Genomic DNA, 17,750 nt, shown 5'->3' on the forward strand with positions numbered 1-17,750 from the left:
CCGCCTCAGGCTTCCGAATAGCTGGGACTATAGGCACATACCACCATGCCCAGTTTATATCATTTTTATAATATTGGGAGGAAGGAAAATAAGTGGGACTTGGGGTGTGGGTGGTTGGAAGGAATGTTAACTATATCTGCAATATTTTAATTTTCTAAAAGTCATTCTTTGGCCAAGTATAAACACATACGTTTTCTTTTGTAGTTACAATTAGTAATTGAAAGATTTTTTTATAGTATAAAAATTTGGAGTCTAAGTTAATGTTTCATAAATTGAGGTCTGAGCACATTTCTCTTTTTTTTTTAACCAGTGTCATGTGATACTAGCGCATTTCTCAAGATAGAAAAACACTGAAGTATTTATTGATTCATACTTGCCAAATTCATGAGTGACTAATTTATAAACTAGATTGACCATTTGTGTTAATTTCCAAAGAAAGGGGCTAGAGACTCAATGAACAAACGGATAATACAAAACCTAAGCTCTCCTTTTCTTACCAGCACTGCTGGTAAGAAATTGGATTAATTAGGCATTAAGCCCTTTATGAGATGTGGCTGGCACCCTAGTTTAGATCATGTTCAAAACATCTGTCCTTTTTGGGATTTGTAGGAACTCTGTGCAACTCTGTAAGTCTCCTTTTCTCATTTAAAATGAATGGATTAGACTAAATATCTGAGATGAGACTAAATACTCTTCTGGATCTTAGATTCTAATTCACCCGTTTATATAGTAGTTCTTTTTCAATTAAATCTTTACAAATTAGTTGTTCTTCTTTCCTCTTCCTCCTCCTTCTCCCCCCCCTCCCCCTCTTCCTCCTCCTCCTCCTCTTCTTTCTTTCTTCTTTCTTCTTCTTCTTCTTCAGATGGAGTCTTGCTCTTATTGCCCAGGCTGGAGTGTAATGGCGTGATCTCAGCTCACTGCAACCTCCCCCTCTGATTCTCCTGCCTCAGCCTCCCGAGTAGCTGGAATTACAGGCACCCACCACCATGCCCAGCTAATTTTTTATTTTCAGTAGAGACATGGTTTCACTACGTTGGTCAGGCTGGTTTCAAACTCCTGACCTCAAATGATCTGCCTGCCTCAGCCTCCCAAATTGCTAGGATTGTACAGGCATGAGCCACCACACCCAGCCTGAAACGATAAAATCTTGCAAATAAAGAACAGAGATTAAAAAGGAGGAGGAGCCTGCCGGTGGCTCACATCTGTAATCCCAGTACTTCAGGAGGTGGAGGCAGGCTGATTTATTGAGGCCAGGAGTTCCAGACCAGCCTGGCCAACAAGGTAAAACCTGTCTTTGCTAAAAATACAAAAATTGGCCAGGAGCAGTGGTGCATACCTGTAGTCCCAGCTACTTGGGAGATTGAGGCGCAAGAATTGCTTGAACCCAGAAGCGGAGGTTGCAGTGAGCTAAGATTTCGCATAACAGGAAGATCCCTGTGTTTTAACTGTTCTGTATCTTGAGTGTGAAAGTGGATACATGGACCTACATATGATATAAACTTGTATATAATTAAATACACTCACATACACATAAAATGAGTACAAGTGAAACTGGGGAAACCTGTACAAAATCTGTGGACTGTGTCAATTTCCATATCCTGGTTGTGACTATACTTTTGCAAAGTATTATCATTAGTAGGATCTGGCTTAAGGGTATGCAGGGTTTCTCTGTATTATTTATTTCACTACATATGAAATCTATAGTTATCTGAATAATTTTTTTTTTTTTGAGGTGAAATCTCACTCTATTGCTCAGGCTGGAGTGAAGTGGTGCGGGTCTTGGCTTAGTGCAACCTCTGCTGACCGGGTTCAAGCGATTCTCCTGCCTAAGCCTTCCGAGTAGCTGAGATTACAGGCACCTGCCACCATGCCCACCTAATTTTTGTATTTTTAGTAAAGACGGGGTTTCACCATCTAGACTAGGCTGGTCTTGAACTTCTGACCTCGTGATCCACCCACCTTGGCTTCCCAAAGTCCTGGGATTATGGGATTACAGGTGTAAGCGGACCACCTTTTTTTTTTTGAAATGGATTCTTGCTTTGTTGCCCAGGCTGGAGTGCAGTGGCTCAATCTCAGCTCACTGCAACCTCTGCCTCCAAGGTTCATGTTATTCTCCTGTCTCAGCCTCCAGAGTAGCTGAAATTACAGGTGCACACCACACACCCAGCTAATTTTTTTGTATTTTTAGTAGGGACGGGGTTTCAGATTCTCCTTTCTCAGCCTCCTGAGTAGCTGAGATTACAGGCGCACACCACACACCCAGCTAATTTTTTTGCATTTTTAGTAGAGACACGGTATCACCATGTTAGCCAGGATGGTCTTGATCTCCTGACCTCGTGATCTGTCCGCCTTGGCCTCCCAAAGTGCTGGGATTACAGGCATAAGCCACTGCGCCCAGCCTGAATACAAATTTAAATAAAAGAGACATCGGCACTGCCTCGTCTCGGCTACTCCNCCTGGGTTCAGGCAATTCTCCTGCCTCAGCCTCCTGAGTAGCTGGGATTACAGGCACGTGCCACCATGCCCAGCTAATTTTTTGTATTTTTAGTAGAGACGGGGTTTCACCATGTTGATCAGGATGGTCTTGATCTCTTGACCTCATGATCCACCCGCCTCGGCCTCCCAAAGTGCTGGGATTACAGGCGTGAGCCACCGCGCCCGGCCAATTTTTGTATTTTTAGTAGAGATGGGGTTTCACCATGTTGGCCAGACTGGTCTCAAACTCTAGCCAGACGGCTAGAAAGTACTAGAATCAAGATTTCAAGAGTCTGGCTCTAAATCCTCTACAGAGGCTTTTGTTAAGAGCTAAGTAAGGCTGGGCACAGTGGCTCATGCCTGTAATCCCAGCACTGTGGGAGGCCGAGGTGGGCGGATCACCTGAGGTCAGGAGTTTAAGACCAGCCCGGCCAACATGGTGAAACCCTGTCTCTACTAAAAATACAAAAATCATGGCCGGGTGCAGTGGCTCACGCCTGTAATCCCAGCACTTTGGGAGGCTGAGGCAGGCAGATCACAAGGTCAGGAGTTCGAGACCAGCCTGGTCAAAATAGTGAAACCCGTCTCTACTAAAAATACAGAAAATTACATGGTGAAAACCTGTCTCTCCTAAAAATAGTAAATTTAGCTGGGCATGGTGGCATGTGCCTGTAATCCCAGCTACTCGGAGGCTAAGGCAGGAGAATAAATTGAACCAGGGAGTTGGAGGTTGCATGAGCCAAGATGGCACCATTGCACTCCAGCCTGGTGACAGAGAGTGACTCTGTCTCAAAAAAAAAAAAAAAAAATTAGTCAGGTGTGGTGGCAGGCACCTGTAATCCCAGCTACTCCAGAGGCTGAGGCAGGAGAATCAACTGAACCTGGAGCAGAGGTTGCAGTGAGCTGAGATTGCACTCCAGCCAGGGCAACAGAGCGAGACTATGTTTCAACAATAAATCAATACATAAAATAAACCACGCAAAAAAACGATGTTGACCAGGCTGGTCTCAGAACTCCTGAGCTTAAGCAATCCACTTGCCCAGCCTCTCTAAGTGTTGGAATTACAGGTGTGAGTCATTGCACCTGGCCAGCTATTTTTCTTTTAAGGAAAATCAGAGGCTGCTGTGCTTTGGAGTAGCCATTCCTTATTCCTTTACTTTATAAAAAGAAAAAGAAAAAAAGGATGGGTGGTTTTACTTTGAAACTTTCAAAACTATTTGCAAATACAATTTTTCTCTAACTAGTTTGCAGTAGAGAGTTTCAATTCAAGGTCAGAGGAGGAAGCCAACTAATGAAATGTTCACTAAATGATTTGTCGGTGTTTCATATTTTCTTTATCATCAGTTAGCATTCCCTACACCATCACTTTAGAGAGTCAATGGAATTTTATAGGATTAGGCCTTGGTTAGACTGGGAGGCCAATAGCACTGTTCAAGCACATGGGTTGTCTGTGTTTGAAGCCTGACCTGTCATTTGCTCACTTTCTGACCTTGAGCAGATTACTTGAAGTCTCTCAACTTGTTTCCTCATGGGGATAATAAAAGTACTTCTAGGCGGTTTGTGAAAACGTATAAAGACGTTAAAAACGGCCAGTCGCAGCGGCCCACACCTGTAATCCCAGCACTTTGGGAGGCCGAGGTGGGCAGATCACCTGAGGTTGGGAGTTCAAGACCAGCCTAACCAACATGGAAAAACCTCACCTCTACTGAAAATACAAAATTAGCCAGGTATGGTGGCACATGCCTGTAATCCCAGCTACTGGAGAGGCTGAACCAGAAGAATTGCCTGAACATGGGAGGTGGAGGGTTGCAGTGAACCACGATTGCACCACTGCACTCCAGCCTGGGTGGCAAGAGCAAAACTCTGTCTCAAAAAACAAAAATTTAACAAAAAGAGGTTAAAAACATTGCCTAGCATATAGTAAGCACCCAATAAATAAGAATAAGAAATAATATTTGAATAGTAATTACTTTATGCCAGGAACTACTATAAAAGCTGTATATATATATATAAACAATTAGCTATTACTAGTATTACTAATTCCTAGTTCAGGATTTAGCTTAGTAAATTTTCTGCTTCAGAAGCAAATATGAGAGGTGAAAACATCAACTTATTCTCCTCAGTCTGAGTTACATACTTTCCAAATAAAGTCATAGGGCACCATTTCCTTGCTGTCAGGGAAAACAAGACATGGGTTTATCACCTATCCCCTCAATTTAACAGCAGCCATCTAAGGCATGTACTCTGTAGCATTTAAGCCAAAATTAAGAGTTGGCAGGTATTGCTGCTCAACTGGTACCCATTTTAGGAATGATGCTGAATCATAGCATTTTAGCTGGTCTTCTCTCAGGACACTTACTACTTTCTATGACCCTTGTTATCCTGCAAGTTCTGCAAGGGCACACTCTGTGTCTTAACTAGTCACCTTTGTAACCCCTGCAATGCTGAGCATGAGACTGAACACTGGAGGAGAGGAGGGGAATAAAACATCTCCAGGGAAGGGGAATGTAATGGGAGCCTCTTAAAGTCCCACTGGCAGCTTATCTTTTGAGTGAGCTGACTTTTTCCTATTTTCACACATCTCTAGTAAAATAGGTGTACCAAAGGGCATATCCAGGCAATAGAAGCGATTGTAGTTAAATTCCACCATACGCCTTTCCTGGAGATAGTCATGGTGTCTCACGATCAGCCTGGCTCTATTAATAATAGTCATTACAGGAAGCTGCATGCCAGGTAGAAAGAGCCATTAGCTATTACTACTCCAGTGCCAAAAAGTAAAGACCACATTATATTTCCATTTCTTCTCTTAAGTCTTTTAAAACCTATAGAACATTATGTCCAGTATCTCTATTTCTCACACTCATTTTCATTTTCTATAGCTGTAAAAAAATTTTTTTTGTTTTTTTTGCTTGCCTACATCCAGAAAAAAAATTTTAATATTAGGACTATTCCATTCCTGCATCTATAAGGAATAGCAAATATTTTATACAGCACTATGGTTGGAATGGTAAACAAAAATAAGTCAGAAAATATTAATTTTTGGCTCCTATGGTAATTTTAACTTGTCCTCTTGGTGTGGTGTGGATGCAGCCAGGTTGGACTTCACACACAGCCTCTTGCATTATGTTGGCTCATTGTTAGAGTTCAGAAGTCACTACCTAAGTGTCTGATTGCTGCACTGTACATTACCTCAAGATACTATAAAGATTAATCCGATTACAGATGGGGAATCTATAAAACTGAGTAAGCTTCTTGGTAATAAAACTATATAAATACAAAATACTGTTTTATTATTGGCAAATAATATATTGTGTTTTAGCACAATACATAAGCTGCTAGGCATTTATTCAACCTGATTGGAAATGGGGACTTTTTATACTGAATCTAAAAATATTTTTACTTTAGACTGCTTTGATTAAAAAATTTTACCTTAGGTTGCTTTCATTAAAAAAAAAATGTTAGGCCGGGCATGGTGGCTCATGTCTGTAATCAGAGCACTTTGGAGGCCAAGGCGGGCAGATCACCTGAGGTCGGGAGTTCAAGACCAGCCTGACCAATGTGGTGAAACCCCATCTTAAAAAATAATAATAAAAATAAAAAAAATTTTAAAAATGTTTAAGACTGGGCGAGGTGGCTCACACCTGCAGTCCCAAAACTTTGGGAGGCTAAGGTAGCTGGACCACTTGAGGCCAGGAGTTCAAGACCAGCCTGGCCAATATGGTGAAACCCCATCTATACTAAAAATACAAAAATTAGCTAGGCACAGTGGTGGGTGCCTGTAGTTCCAGCTACTTGGGAAGCTGAGGCAGAATTGGTTGAACCCGGGAGGAAGAGGTTGTAGTGAGCTGAGATGGCACCACTACACTCTAGTCTGGGTAACAGAGGGAGACGCTGTCTCAAAAAATAATAATAATAAATAAATTTTAAAAGTTGGGCTGGGTGCTCGCTTCGGTAGCACTTATACTAAAATTGGAACGATACAGAGATTAGCATGGCCCCTGCGCAAGGATGACACGCAAATTCCTGAAGCTTTCCAGAAAAAAAAAAAAAAAAGTTGGGCTGGGCGCAGTGGCTCACGCCTGTAATCCCAACACTTTGGGAGGCCGAAGTGGGCCGATCACCTGAGGTCGGGAATTCGAGACCAGCCTAACCAACATGGAGAAACTCTACTACTCTACTAAAAATACAAAGTTAGCCGGGCGTGGTGGCGCATGCCTGTAATCCCAGCTACTTGGGAGGAGGGAGGTTGAGCAGGAGAATGGCTTGAACGTGGGAGGCAGAGGTTGCGGTGAGCCAAGATCGTGCCATTGCACTCCAGCCTGGGCGACAGAGCGAGACTCCGTCTCAAAAAAAAAAAGTTTAAAATATCATTGGTCCTTCAAGTTATACCTTCATTCTTTGATAACTGCTGTATTGAACACAATCTGCTAACTGCTTTACCATGACTAAGTAATCACTACTGATTTGAACCCAGGTTTAATGCCTGACTCTCAACATATGTGCTCTGCCTTCTCACAACCATGATTTCAAAAATCATAACACTGGGATCCAGGTGCAGCGGCTCATGCCTGTAATCCCAGCGACGGAGTGAGACCCCACTCTTAAAAAGAATTCATAGCATTGAACTGGGGGATCCCACTGAGATGAAACTTGGGTCAAAACAATGAGACTTGGGACTCTTCCTTGTTTTGTTTGTTTTGTTTCAAATAAAGCCATTCTAGAATGAGACACAAAATTCTAAAATATTTTATAGTGAACAATTGAAATTGAGTTTCATCTTGACAAGACTCTCTAGGACTATATACACACATCTCTTTTGGAGAAAATAACAAATCTAAACTGAAGTCAATTCCTGAATATGACAGGCCAGGTCAAATGGTTCTCCTGGCCCTCCCGCGGGATGTCACTCATAAACGAGATAAACGTCATAGTCTGGGCACCACTCCCTTCCATGCTCATGACCTTTCCACGGAGGCCCCTCTCCCTCACCAGGCACTTTCATCTTGGGAATATACATCAGTCCTGGCGGAGAAAGCAGCAAGGCCTTTTCCCAGCTCACAAAAACCAATACAAATCTTAGAGCCTGTATCCCACAGCCGTGACCACCGTGACCTGGCACCCCTTTTCTGCAAACTTAAAGGTATCTGGAAATCGGGCACGGCTCTGAAAGCCAAGGGCCTGGTAGGAGCCCGAGAAGGAGGAGAAACTTTCTGTGGTCGCATGATAATCGCAGTCACTGCACCGAGACCCGTCCCCTGGCATCCCTAGGCTCCAGCTGGCAAGAGAGACCACCAAGGCGGGGACAGCCAGACTTCCATTCAGTCGGGAAGAGGACGGACCCATCTAGGAAGGGCCCGAGGGCCACCGGGACTATAATCCCGGCGGGAAAGGCCGCGCGCGTGGCACGGCGGGAAAGGCAGCGGCGCGCAGAAACACTAGTCCCGCCCCGCGCCGCGCCGCGCTCCAGCAGGGCGGCCCTCCCGCGAGCGTCTCTGATTGGACTGCCGAACCCCGCGCGCTGATTGGCCGCGTGGGCGAGGCGGAGGAGAGCCGTGCGCAGCGGCGTATGTGGGGCCGTGTGCAGACCCGCGTGTGGCGCAGGCAAGGACCCTCAAAATAAACAGCCGCTACCTTGCGAGCCGTCTTCCACAGGCCTGCGTCTGAGACTCCGTCGCTGCGGGCCCGCTCCGACGCGGAAGGTGAGGGCTGGGGGAGGGGGCCGGCGCTGAGGGAACCGCAGTGCGGAGCGGTTCTGAGGCGAACAGAGAGGGTAGGGAGCGGCGAGGCGGCGATGGCGGCTGCACTTTGGCCTGGGCCGCTGCTGCGTCAGGCGGGAAGCTCGGCTGCTGCCACCTCCTCGGACCCTAGTTTCTGGCCCACCGCTGTCAGACGACACTTCTGCCCTTTCTTCGTCCTGGGAAGCTGGGTCGCCGAGCATGGGGGCCTCTCGGCGCCAGGGCCGCACCCCAGGCCGCAGGCTTAGGGCACGGGGGGCCCGGACCCTTGCGCCCTTGGGGCTGAGGCCCTAATGCGTCGAGGGTCGCCGAATGAGGGGCAGAGGGTGGATTTGGCGGGAACTCGGTGGAAAGAGTCCGCGTTGTGGGGAAAGGCTCCCGGCTGCGGACGAAGGGAGAATGGGGTGGGTATAGTCGTGCAGACCATGTGCTGGGGTCGTGAGCCTGACGGGCAATGTGCCAAGGGTTTTGGGGGCCTTAGAAAAGGGTTCTTAGGCCGGGCGCAGTGGGTCACGCCTGTAAGCCTAACACGTTGGGAGGCCGAGGCGGGCGGATCGCGAGGTCGGGAGTTCGAGACCAGCCTGGCCAACATAGTGAAAAACCGTCTCTACTAAAAATACAAAAATTAGCGGGTCATGGTGGTGCACGCCTGTAGGCCTAGTTACTCGGGAGGCTGAGGAAGTAGAAGCGCTTGAGCCCGGGAGGCGGAGGTTGTGGTGAGCCAAGATCGCGCCACTGCACTCAGCCTGGGCAACAGAGCGAGACTCCGTCTCAAAAAAAAAAAAAAAAAAAGAAAGAAAAGAAAGAAAGAAAAGGGTTTTTGAAGACGCCCTTGTGTTTCCGGTGGCCAGACACCACTGGAAGACTTGTGAGCCTTTAGAGTTTGTACTCCCCATACCTGATGGTTTCCCTGATTCTAGTATTCTTATCGTTATTTAGGTAGTAAGTTGCTTGTCTTACATTAGCATTCGAAAAGGGGCTAATGGGGCCCACTTTCCCTGAGTCAACACGATTTAAGTTGCTGGGATCCTTTAAAAGCGCCATTACCAGAAAAAAACACGGATTTGTCAATCCTCCAAAACCATAGCAGCAGTCGGTAGTCTTTGCATCATTTCTTGGATTAATGAAACAGCTGTAGTTACAAACGAGACAGACATGAAATTCGATTAGCCATCCTCCATCTAGATTTTTCCATATCGTGAAAACCTATTTTAGAATGGCATAATTCTCCACATTTGGGTTTAGGTGTTGATGGGTAAGACTTGTGCTTGTTGCCACATGTTAACCACATGGCTTCAGCCACAGGGCACTTCCAAAGGAAGTGACTGCTGGTCTTGTGGGGTCTTGTAAAAAGAGAACATTGCTCAGTAATCGTCTGTGATTTCAGCTAGTGTGTTTCAGTCATTATTCTGAAGGACTCAGAAGAGATACGAAGCCAAAACTCTGAATTTGTTTTTTGTCTTTTTCAAAGTGAAGGTCGTCTAATGTATATCCCCATCTTGCTCTTAAATTACGTTTTTAAAAGTAGATTCTCCCCCTTTCGTATTGTTTGACCCAGTTTTAGAGTGAAACATGACCAGTTAATATTTCCATGAAGGAATTAATCTTAGAATTTAAATTTGCAATTTTATGTTGTTTACTTAAGTAGTATAAACGGAGCGTAGAGCTTTTAGGGTTTCAAAAAGATAAGATATTTAGTCCTTATCACTTAGGCTTCCCCCTCCCCACTTCTAAATAGTTTTAAATGCTTCTAATGAGTTGGTCTAGTTAAGGTTAATGAAACACCTGTAAACTGCCAGGCTCCTAGGTACACGCTTTTAGTTTGTTGAGTCTGATTCTTATCTACAAGAGTTCTTTGTGTATTGGAATATAAAAGGAATAATTTATTAGATTCCCAAAGGCAGAATTAAAAACTTAAAGTTTTCCAGATTTCATCTCTTGATAACAGTTTTTCTTTAAAAAAAAGTAACAGTTATGTTTGTGTTTTTCTGAGGAACCAAAGGTCCACATTTTTTTTCGTATTGGTAACAGGAGAGGTAATATATTTCAAACATATGGTGCAGTCTGTAAAATATTTTGAACCAAATCAGTGGAAGACCAGGGGTTTTTCTTACACTGGCATTTGAACATCTGAAACAGCCAGAGAGATCTTTATCTTAAAGTATAAATGTGTTTTGTTGCATGATTTATGACAATTCTACTTGGCTTTTAAAGTTCAATAAAATACGTGGCATGTATATGGGATAATACCAAACTGGTGCCTAAAAGCAATGAAACTACCACTGGACTAATTGGATTGAATGGTGTATTGGCTGAACAGTTGACCACAAGAGATTTTGCTTTTTTTTTTTTCCCTGCAGGAATGAGAGTTTAAAAAATGATTGGCTTTTTTCTCTTCCTAGCCTCCTGACAGTAAGTAGAAAGCCAGGAGAATGATGCCAAGGCATCCTGGCCTGCTATGTGGAGAATGCTCTTTCCCTACTGCCTCACTTCATAGAACTCTTATTCTGGCAGTGTCAGATGCTGCTGCAGCAAGGGAATGCCATTGAGTGATTGCAGTAAGCTATGCAGCATTTTCATGTTTAAAACTACTGGGATAATAAAGTGAGAACTTGGGGCCACCAGATTTCAAGTTGTAATTAGAAGGATTTTGTTTTAGGAATATGAGAGGGCTACAATGATCACCTGGAATGGCTCCATAAATACAGTGAGGTGTTAACTAGTGAAATCAGGTTGCCAGTGTTTGTTTGGTGAGACTCATAAGTTCTGCCATGAAGTTAAGGAGAATGTCTGTCTTAGCTTAAAATTCAAGAAACCTGTGTGAATGAAGTCAAAATTATGACTGTAGATTTTTTTTAAAAAGCTATCAGTTCTAGTTTTACTTTGATTTTATCTAAAGAGAAATACAGAATGAATACAATTCAATTGTATGTGGGGGAGATGGTGGAGGGTGGGGTGCTGAGTCTCGCTCTGTCACCGGCCCAGGCTGGAGTGCAGTCTCAGCTCACTGCAACCTCCGATTCCCAGATTCTAGTGATTGTCTTGCCTTGGCCTCCGGAATAGCTGGGATTACAGGTACACACCACCATGCCTGGCTAATTTTTGTATTTTTAGTAGAGATGGGGTTTCACCATGTTGGCCAGGAACATCGAGATCTCCTGACCTTGTGATTTGTCTGCCTTGGCCTCCCAAAGTGCTGGGATTACAGGCGTGAGCCGCTGAGCCCAGCCATGGCTTTTTTAAAGTTACTAGATACATAGTATTACCTTTATGTAATATTTTGAAGTAGGAAGTAAATTGTATAATTCCCTGCTTTAAAAATACTACACAATGGCATTTTTGTCATATATTATGATAGCATTTTTGTGTACTTTAACTTTTTATTTTTATTTTTTCTGAAATGGAGTCTCGCTCTGTCACCTAGGCTGGAGTGCAATAGCATGATCTCGGCTCACTGCAACCTCTGCCTTCCAGGTTCAAGCCATTCTCCTGCCTCAGCCTCCCAAGTAGCTGGGACTACAGGTGCCCGCCACCACACCTGGCTAATTTTTGTATTTTTAGTAGAGACAGGGTTTCACCATGTTGGCCAAGCTGGTCTTGAACTCCTGACCTCAGATGATCCGCCTGCCTCAGCCTCCCAAAGTGTTGGGATTACAGGCGTGAGCCACCTCGCCCAGCCTCAACACTTAACAAATTCTTAACGAAAGCCTCTGCAGAGGGTTGAGAGCCAGACTCTTGAAATCCTGATGTACTTTAGATGTGTGGCTTTGGGTAAGTCACTTGGTGTCATATCTTTAGTTTGTCATTGAAATGGAGCAAGAATACATTACTTGTAAGGTTGTAAGATTATATATATGTTTACTAATGCCTGACTCATAGGTATCCAGGTATTAAAACCCTTCAAGAAGTAATCAGGCCAGGCAGAAATGCATGTAATTAACCAAGGTCAGGCAGTAAATGCAGGAACCAGGATAAGAATGTAGAATTGCCCCCCAGGTAACTACTCCGTTTTCCATTCTCCTGGCTGGAATGCAGATAATGCAGAATGTATACTGCTTCCTTTCTTTGCATCCGTAGTTTGTTTTTATCAAAACAGTCTGAAGTGTTCCAGTACCATGTTGGAACACTAAACTGACTTGCCATCTTAACAATGAGTATATACATTCAGAGGGCAAAAGCTCCAATATGGTCTCAATGCAGTTAGGTCAACAACATGAATGAGCCAGGGATAATCCTTTCGAAGTTATTAAGGATATATACAAATGTGAACGTGTCCAGCTGTGTTAGGAAAACCATATAAAATAATAAAGATAGCCAGAATCACACCTTACTTTGCTAGTATCATTTTTTTATCCCCAACTTTCCTGTTGCTACTTATTTTAAATGTATTTTCTAGGATAGAGTTATGATCATTCTATTTATTAGAACCCAGATTGTTAGTCTTGACCACATACTGTTAGGTTTTAGTAGTTTACTAGATTTGTTCTTAGTATCAATAGTATGGTACAATTACGTTAAGGAAGACAAATTTAGTATAATAATCATTTGTGGTTCATTTAATTCTAATATTTAATCTTTAAAGTCTCAATAAGTACAAAATTTGTAAAACAGTTTTTTTCTTCTTCCTCCCCCACAATGGTCCCTCCTGTGGGAGTAAAATAGTTATACCTCTTAGTTTAGCTTACATGGCCCCTCACAGTCTTGTCAGACATTTTTTTTTTTTTTTTTTTTGTGACAGAGTCCCTCCCTGTTTCCCAGGCTAGAGTGCAGTGGCGTGATCTCAGCTCACTGCAACCCCTGCCTTCCAGGTTCAAGCAATTCTCCTGCCCAAGCTTCCCAAGTAGCTGTGATTATAGGTGTGTGTTACCATACTCGGCTAATTTTTGTATTTTTAGTAGAGATAGGGTTTCACCATGTTGGCCAGGCTGATCTTGAGCTCCAGACTTCAAGTGATATGCCTGCCCCAGCCTCCCAAAGTGCTGGGATTATAGGCATGAGCCACCATGCTCTGCCCAGACCTTACCTTGACTTTCTTAGTCATTCCTTCTCCTGCCTGGCATGCCCTGTGCTCCTACCAGCTTTTAAAGTGGTTTGTGTTATAAAAATTTGATACACAAAAATTGAAACTTAGAACAGATGTCTTGATGTCTGGTAGTTGAAAATGTGAATTGATTTGGAACTCACCTGTTTTTCTCCCCTTAATCTCTTTTCCATTCCATTCAGGAAATAGAACTGTAAGGTGGGAAACGAGTATAAGCAGTTAGCCCCACTCTGCTATGTAATAGACTTTGGACTGAGTTCTGTCTACTACCTGTAAGCAGTCTAAGGTAATTGGGGAAATAGTGGAAAGAATAACTATGTACTCAGAAGACAAAAACTTTGATAGGTTTTTTTTTTTTTTTTTCTGAGGTGTCACGCGGCTGGAGTGCAGTGGCATGATCTTGGCTCCCTGCAACCTCCGCCTCCCAGGTTCAAATGGTTCTCCTGCCTCAGCCTCCCCAGTAGCTGGGACTACAGGTGGTGCCACCATGCCCAGCTACTTTTTTTGTATTTTTAGTAGAGATGGGGTTTCGCTGTGTTCGCCAGGATGGTCTTGAACTCCTGACCTCGTGATCCACCCGCCTCAGCCTCCCAAAGTGCTGGAATTACAGGCGTGAGCCACCTTGCCTGGCCGATAGGTTTTTTAATTGATTATCTATTAAGCACAAAGTACTGTGTAACAATTCTTACCACATACATCAGTTTTATTATCTCTTTTTACCAGTAAGACAGATGAGCAGTCAAATGTCTTTGAGGTAACACAACAAGTAGTTAAACTGGGTTAAGTGATTAACCCAGGTTAAGTATGGTCCTAAAATAAAATCTCTTTTATAGTGACAGGCAGGCTACATCAGTGCACTATAGAAGTATCAGATTTTACAAAAATTTTTTTCCAGAGAAAACACAAACCCAAGGAACCTTTAATAAGTGGTCCCTTAGGTTAGTGGGGTTTTGTTGTTGTTGCTGCTTTGTTTTGAGACGGAGTCTTACTCTGTCGCTTTGGCTGGAGTACACTGGTGCCAGCTTGGCTCACTGCAGCCTCCACCTCCCAGGTTTAAGTGATTCTCCTGCCTCAGCCTCCTGAGTAACTGGGACTACAGGAGCGTACCAGCTAATTTTTATATTTTTAGTAGAGACAGGGTTTCACCATGTTGGCCAGGATGGTCTTGATCTCCTGACCTTGTGATCTGTGTGCCTCTACCTCCCATAGTGCTGGGATTACAGGCATGGGGCACTGTGCCCAGCCCCATGTTAGTGGTTTTTGGCAAAAGGAGGAAAATACATGTATTCCTGCTGGCTGACAAAAAGTGAAAAACAGTATTTTGTTTTTTTATTGAAGTTAGTATGTTTTGTAGCATTGCATAAAAATAGTACTGAAGTCTAGTTGGTTATGAATTCTTGGACTAATAGAACCTGGATGACAAGTTAGAGGTTCTGGCCTGGCTGCTGGCTATTTTAGTTGTCTTGGGTGTAAATTTCTCAGCCACACATGGGGATTGTGTTAATCTGAAAAAAATCTAATTTTCATGGTTTTATGATTTATCCGTTTTTTTGCTTTAATATTTTCCAGTCTTTGCTTTATTATAGATTGGAATCCCCCAAAATAACATAAGTAAAAGATAACTTCTGTTACAGAGTTTTAAAAACATTACATTGGGAATGTCCTTTTGAGTGATTGGCCTTAATCCCTGTCAGAAGCTGAAAGTTGTAGATCCTAAAAATTCATTTGTGCAGAATCCTACCTATGATTTCAGAAAGCTGAGAGTTTCAGGGAGTGACTGTAGTCAGTCCTTAATGAGTATAAAACTTGAGAATACATCGTTATTTAAATTAATGATGCAATAACTCTTGTGACTGATAGCAGTAATTTAGGTGCTTTATTGTTAGTGCTTGGTTAGATTGGATTGGGTCAGTAGTTTATTCACCAAATTACTAAAGACCCCTGTCCCCCAAAAATTAAAATGCTGAGTTACATAATGGCCACTAAAAGGTTAACTATATGGGGTGTTTGATGATTCAAAGGTGAATTACTTGGTCTCTGCCTTCAAGGAATATCATACAAGGCAATATGGCACTGCCATTAGATAGATATTAACAGAGTGTCCTAGAACTTTTTTTTTTTTTTTTTTTTGGAGACAGTCTCACTCTGTCGCCAGGTGCTAGGCTGGAGTGCAGTGGCACAATCTCGGCTCACTGCAGCCTCTGCCTCCCGGGTTCAAGCAATTCTTCTGCCTCACCCTCCCGATAAGTTGGGACTACAGGCGCATACTACCACACCCAGCTAATTTTTGTATTATTAATAGAGATGGGTTTCATCATGTTGGTCAGGCTGATCTCAAACTCCTGACCTTGTGATCCATCTTCCTCGGCCTCCCAAAGTATTGGGATTACAGGTGTGAGCCAGTGCACCCAGCCCAGATTCTTTTATAGAGTTGGCATTTGAGTTGGCCCATGAAGGTTGAAAAAAGTTGTGACAGGTGGAGAAGGAGCAGGGGAGACCAGGATAGTGCAGCGAAATTCCAGCCAGAAGCAGTCAGGCAATGAGACAGATTCATGGGGCCATGATTCTCAGCTGTCTTACCTTACCCTAGTTTTACTAAGGAATATCACAGAATTCTGTAAAGACCTTTAAATATATTCTTATGAGATGAGTACTAGGATGGGGACCTGCTGCCTAATATAAGTAGTATGTTTCTTGAATGTTCTCACTCATAGGTGGGTATTGAATAATGAGAACACATGGACACAGGGAGGGGAGCATCACACACTGAGGTCTGTCGGGGATGGGGAAATAGGGGAGGGACAGTGGCGGGGGTGGGGGGTTGGGGAGAGAGCATGGGGAGTAATGCCAGATACAGGTGATGGGGAGGAAGGCAGCAGATCACACTGCCATGTATGTACCTAGGCAACAATCTTGCATGTTCTTCATATGTACCCCAAAACCTAAAATGCAATTAAAAAAATAAGTAGTGTGTTTCTAAAACATTATGGAAAGTGGTTAGTTTAATTATGTTACTAAAGACAAGTCTACCACAAGGGACCAGTTATCAGTGAAACTGTAAACCACCTGATTCACTGTGTTGGGGTTGGCCAAAGGGAGGAGAAGGCAGATTGCATACATAAGTACCTAAGGCCACTGAAAGACACCTTTAAAAAGCATGTGTCGTATTGATGACATTTAGGGGCTAAAAACATTCTTTCTTCCCTTCTAAGACTTAGTGGTATTTTGTTTTGTTTTGTTTTTAGCGTTTACTCTAGTAAACGTAATTATGTGTGACTAAAAATGGCAAAATATCTAAAATTTCTGTTCTAGTGTGTAAAGTTCTGCCTTTGCCACTGAGGTACATGTTTGTTTTACAGAATAGTACTTGAATTGCAGTCTTGTGAGACACTTTTAATGGGATTATTTTATTTGCTTGACTAAGTGGAGAAATGTCATTTGTAGTTTATATTGAAATGGAAGTAGAGCTTAATATTAAGTCTTAACATGCTATTTTAGCCAATGGTTTCCTTTCCAGAAATATTTGTTCCTGTCATTCTCCCTACCCCCACCTTTATACTAGATCTGGGTCCCATGACTAGAGATAAACAAGAAAATGGAGAAACAGTTTGTGAGAAATCTTACATTGATTAATCTCGGGTTCAAGTGACTCTTCTGCCTCAGCCTCCTGAGTAGCTGGGATTACAGGTGTGTGCCACCATGCCCAGCTAATTTTGTATTTTTATTAGAGACAGAGTTTCCCCATGTTGGTCAGGCTGGTCTCAAACTCCTGACCTTAGGTGATCCTCCTGCCTTGGTGTCCCAAAGTGCTGGGATTACAGGTGTGAGCCACTGTACCCAGCCTTGTTTTGTATTTTCTAAAAGCGAAGTATCTTGTTTAAATATTATAAAATATTTAGGACTTGCAGATTGTCTGGTGGATTACTCTGTAAAAGTAATCATTTAAGTGCAAATAGTTATTCCTGAGAGCAGTTGTTAAATGAGCCCAAGTTGATCTGACTAAACTGGAGAAGTTACAAAATGAAGATGGGGAAGAAGTGGTGCCATAAGCAGCTTTTTTTCTTTGACCATTTTATATGCCGTTCTTTTTTTTTTTTAATCCTAACTCTTACCTATGGTGGAAACCAGTTTACATAATTTAGGATGCTAATACTAGTACAGTTAAAAGAATGATTACAAAGCAGATACTCTTTCAAATTCTGTAAAAATATGTTTTTAGTCTCCTTCACTGGCTAGTTTCTTTTAACTAGAAATAATGTTTTATACATCTGAAACCACAAATAACTCATAGCCAAACAATTTTTTTGGTTATATGTTCGTAGGCATGTGGCAAGAGTTAATAGAAAGATTTCTCTTTTATTTTATTTTATTTTTTATTTTATTTTTTTTTTTTGAGACGGAGTTTCGCTCTTGTTACCCAGGCTGGAGTGCAATGGCGCGATCTCGGCTCATCGCAACCTCCGCCTCCTGGGTTCAGGCAATTCTCCTGCCTCAGCCTC

At 42.9% G+C, this 17,750-nt stretch overlaps 1 protein-coding gene and 1 non-coding gene across 5 annotated transcripts in view; both read left to right on the plus strand.

The window, feature by feature from the left end:
* Positions 1-6,414: 6,414 nt before the first annotated feature.
* Positions 6,415-6,518, plus strand: LOC119468609. The gene has a single exon (XR_005197323.1). It is a non-coding gene; the product is annotated as a U6 spliceosomal RNA (small nuclear RNA).
* A 1,435-nt stretch (positions 6,519-7,953) lies between these two features.
* LOC108291515 (CCHC-type zinc finger nucleic acid binding protein) overlaps positions 7,954-17,750 on the plus strand; it is a 15,560-nt gene continuing 5,763 nt past the window's right edge. The window contains exon 1 of one of the 4 annotated variants that reach the window (XM_017511936.2): positions 7,954-8,174. The gene's annotated coding sequence lies outside the window, so the exon portion shown is untranslated. The remainder of the gene's footprint in view (positions 8,175-17,750) is intronic. The other 3 variants (XM_017511938.2, XM_017511937.2, XM_017511935.2) reach the window with 3 other exon arrangements.

Source organism: Cebus imitator, unplaced genomic scaffold (genome assembly GCF_001604975.1).
Source record: "Cebus imitator isolate Cc_AM_T3 unplaced genomic scaffold, Cebus_imitator-1.0 Scaffold457, whole genome shotgun sequence".
NCBI lineage: Eukaryota > Metazoa > Chordata > Mammalia > Primates > Cebidae > Cebus > Cebus imitator.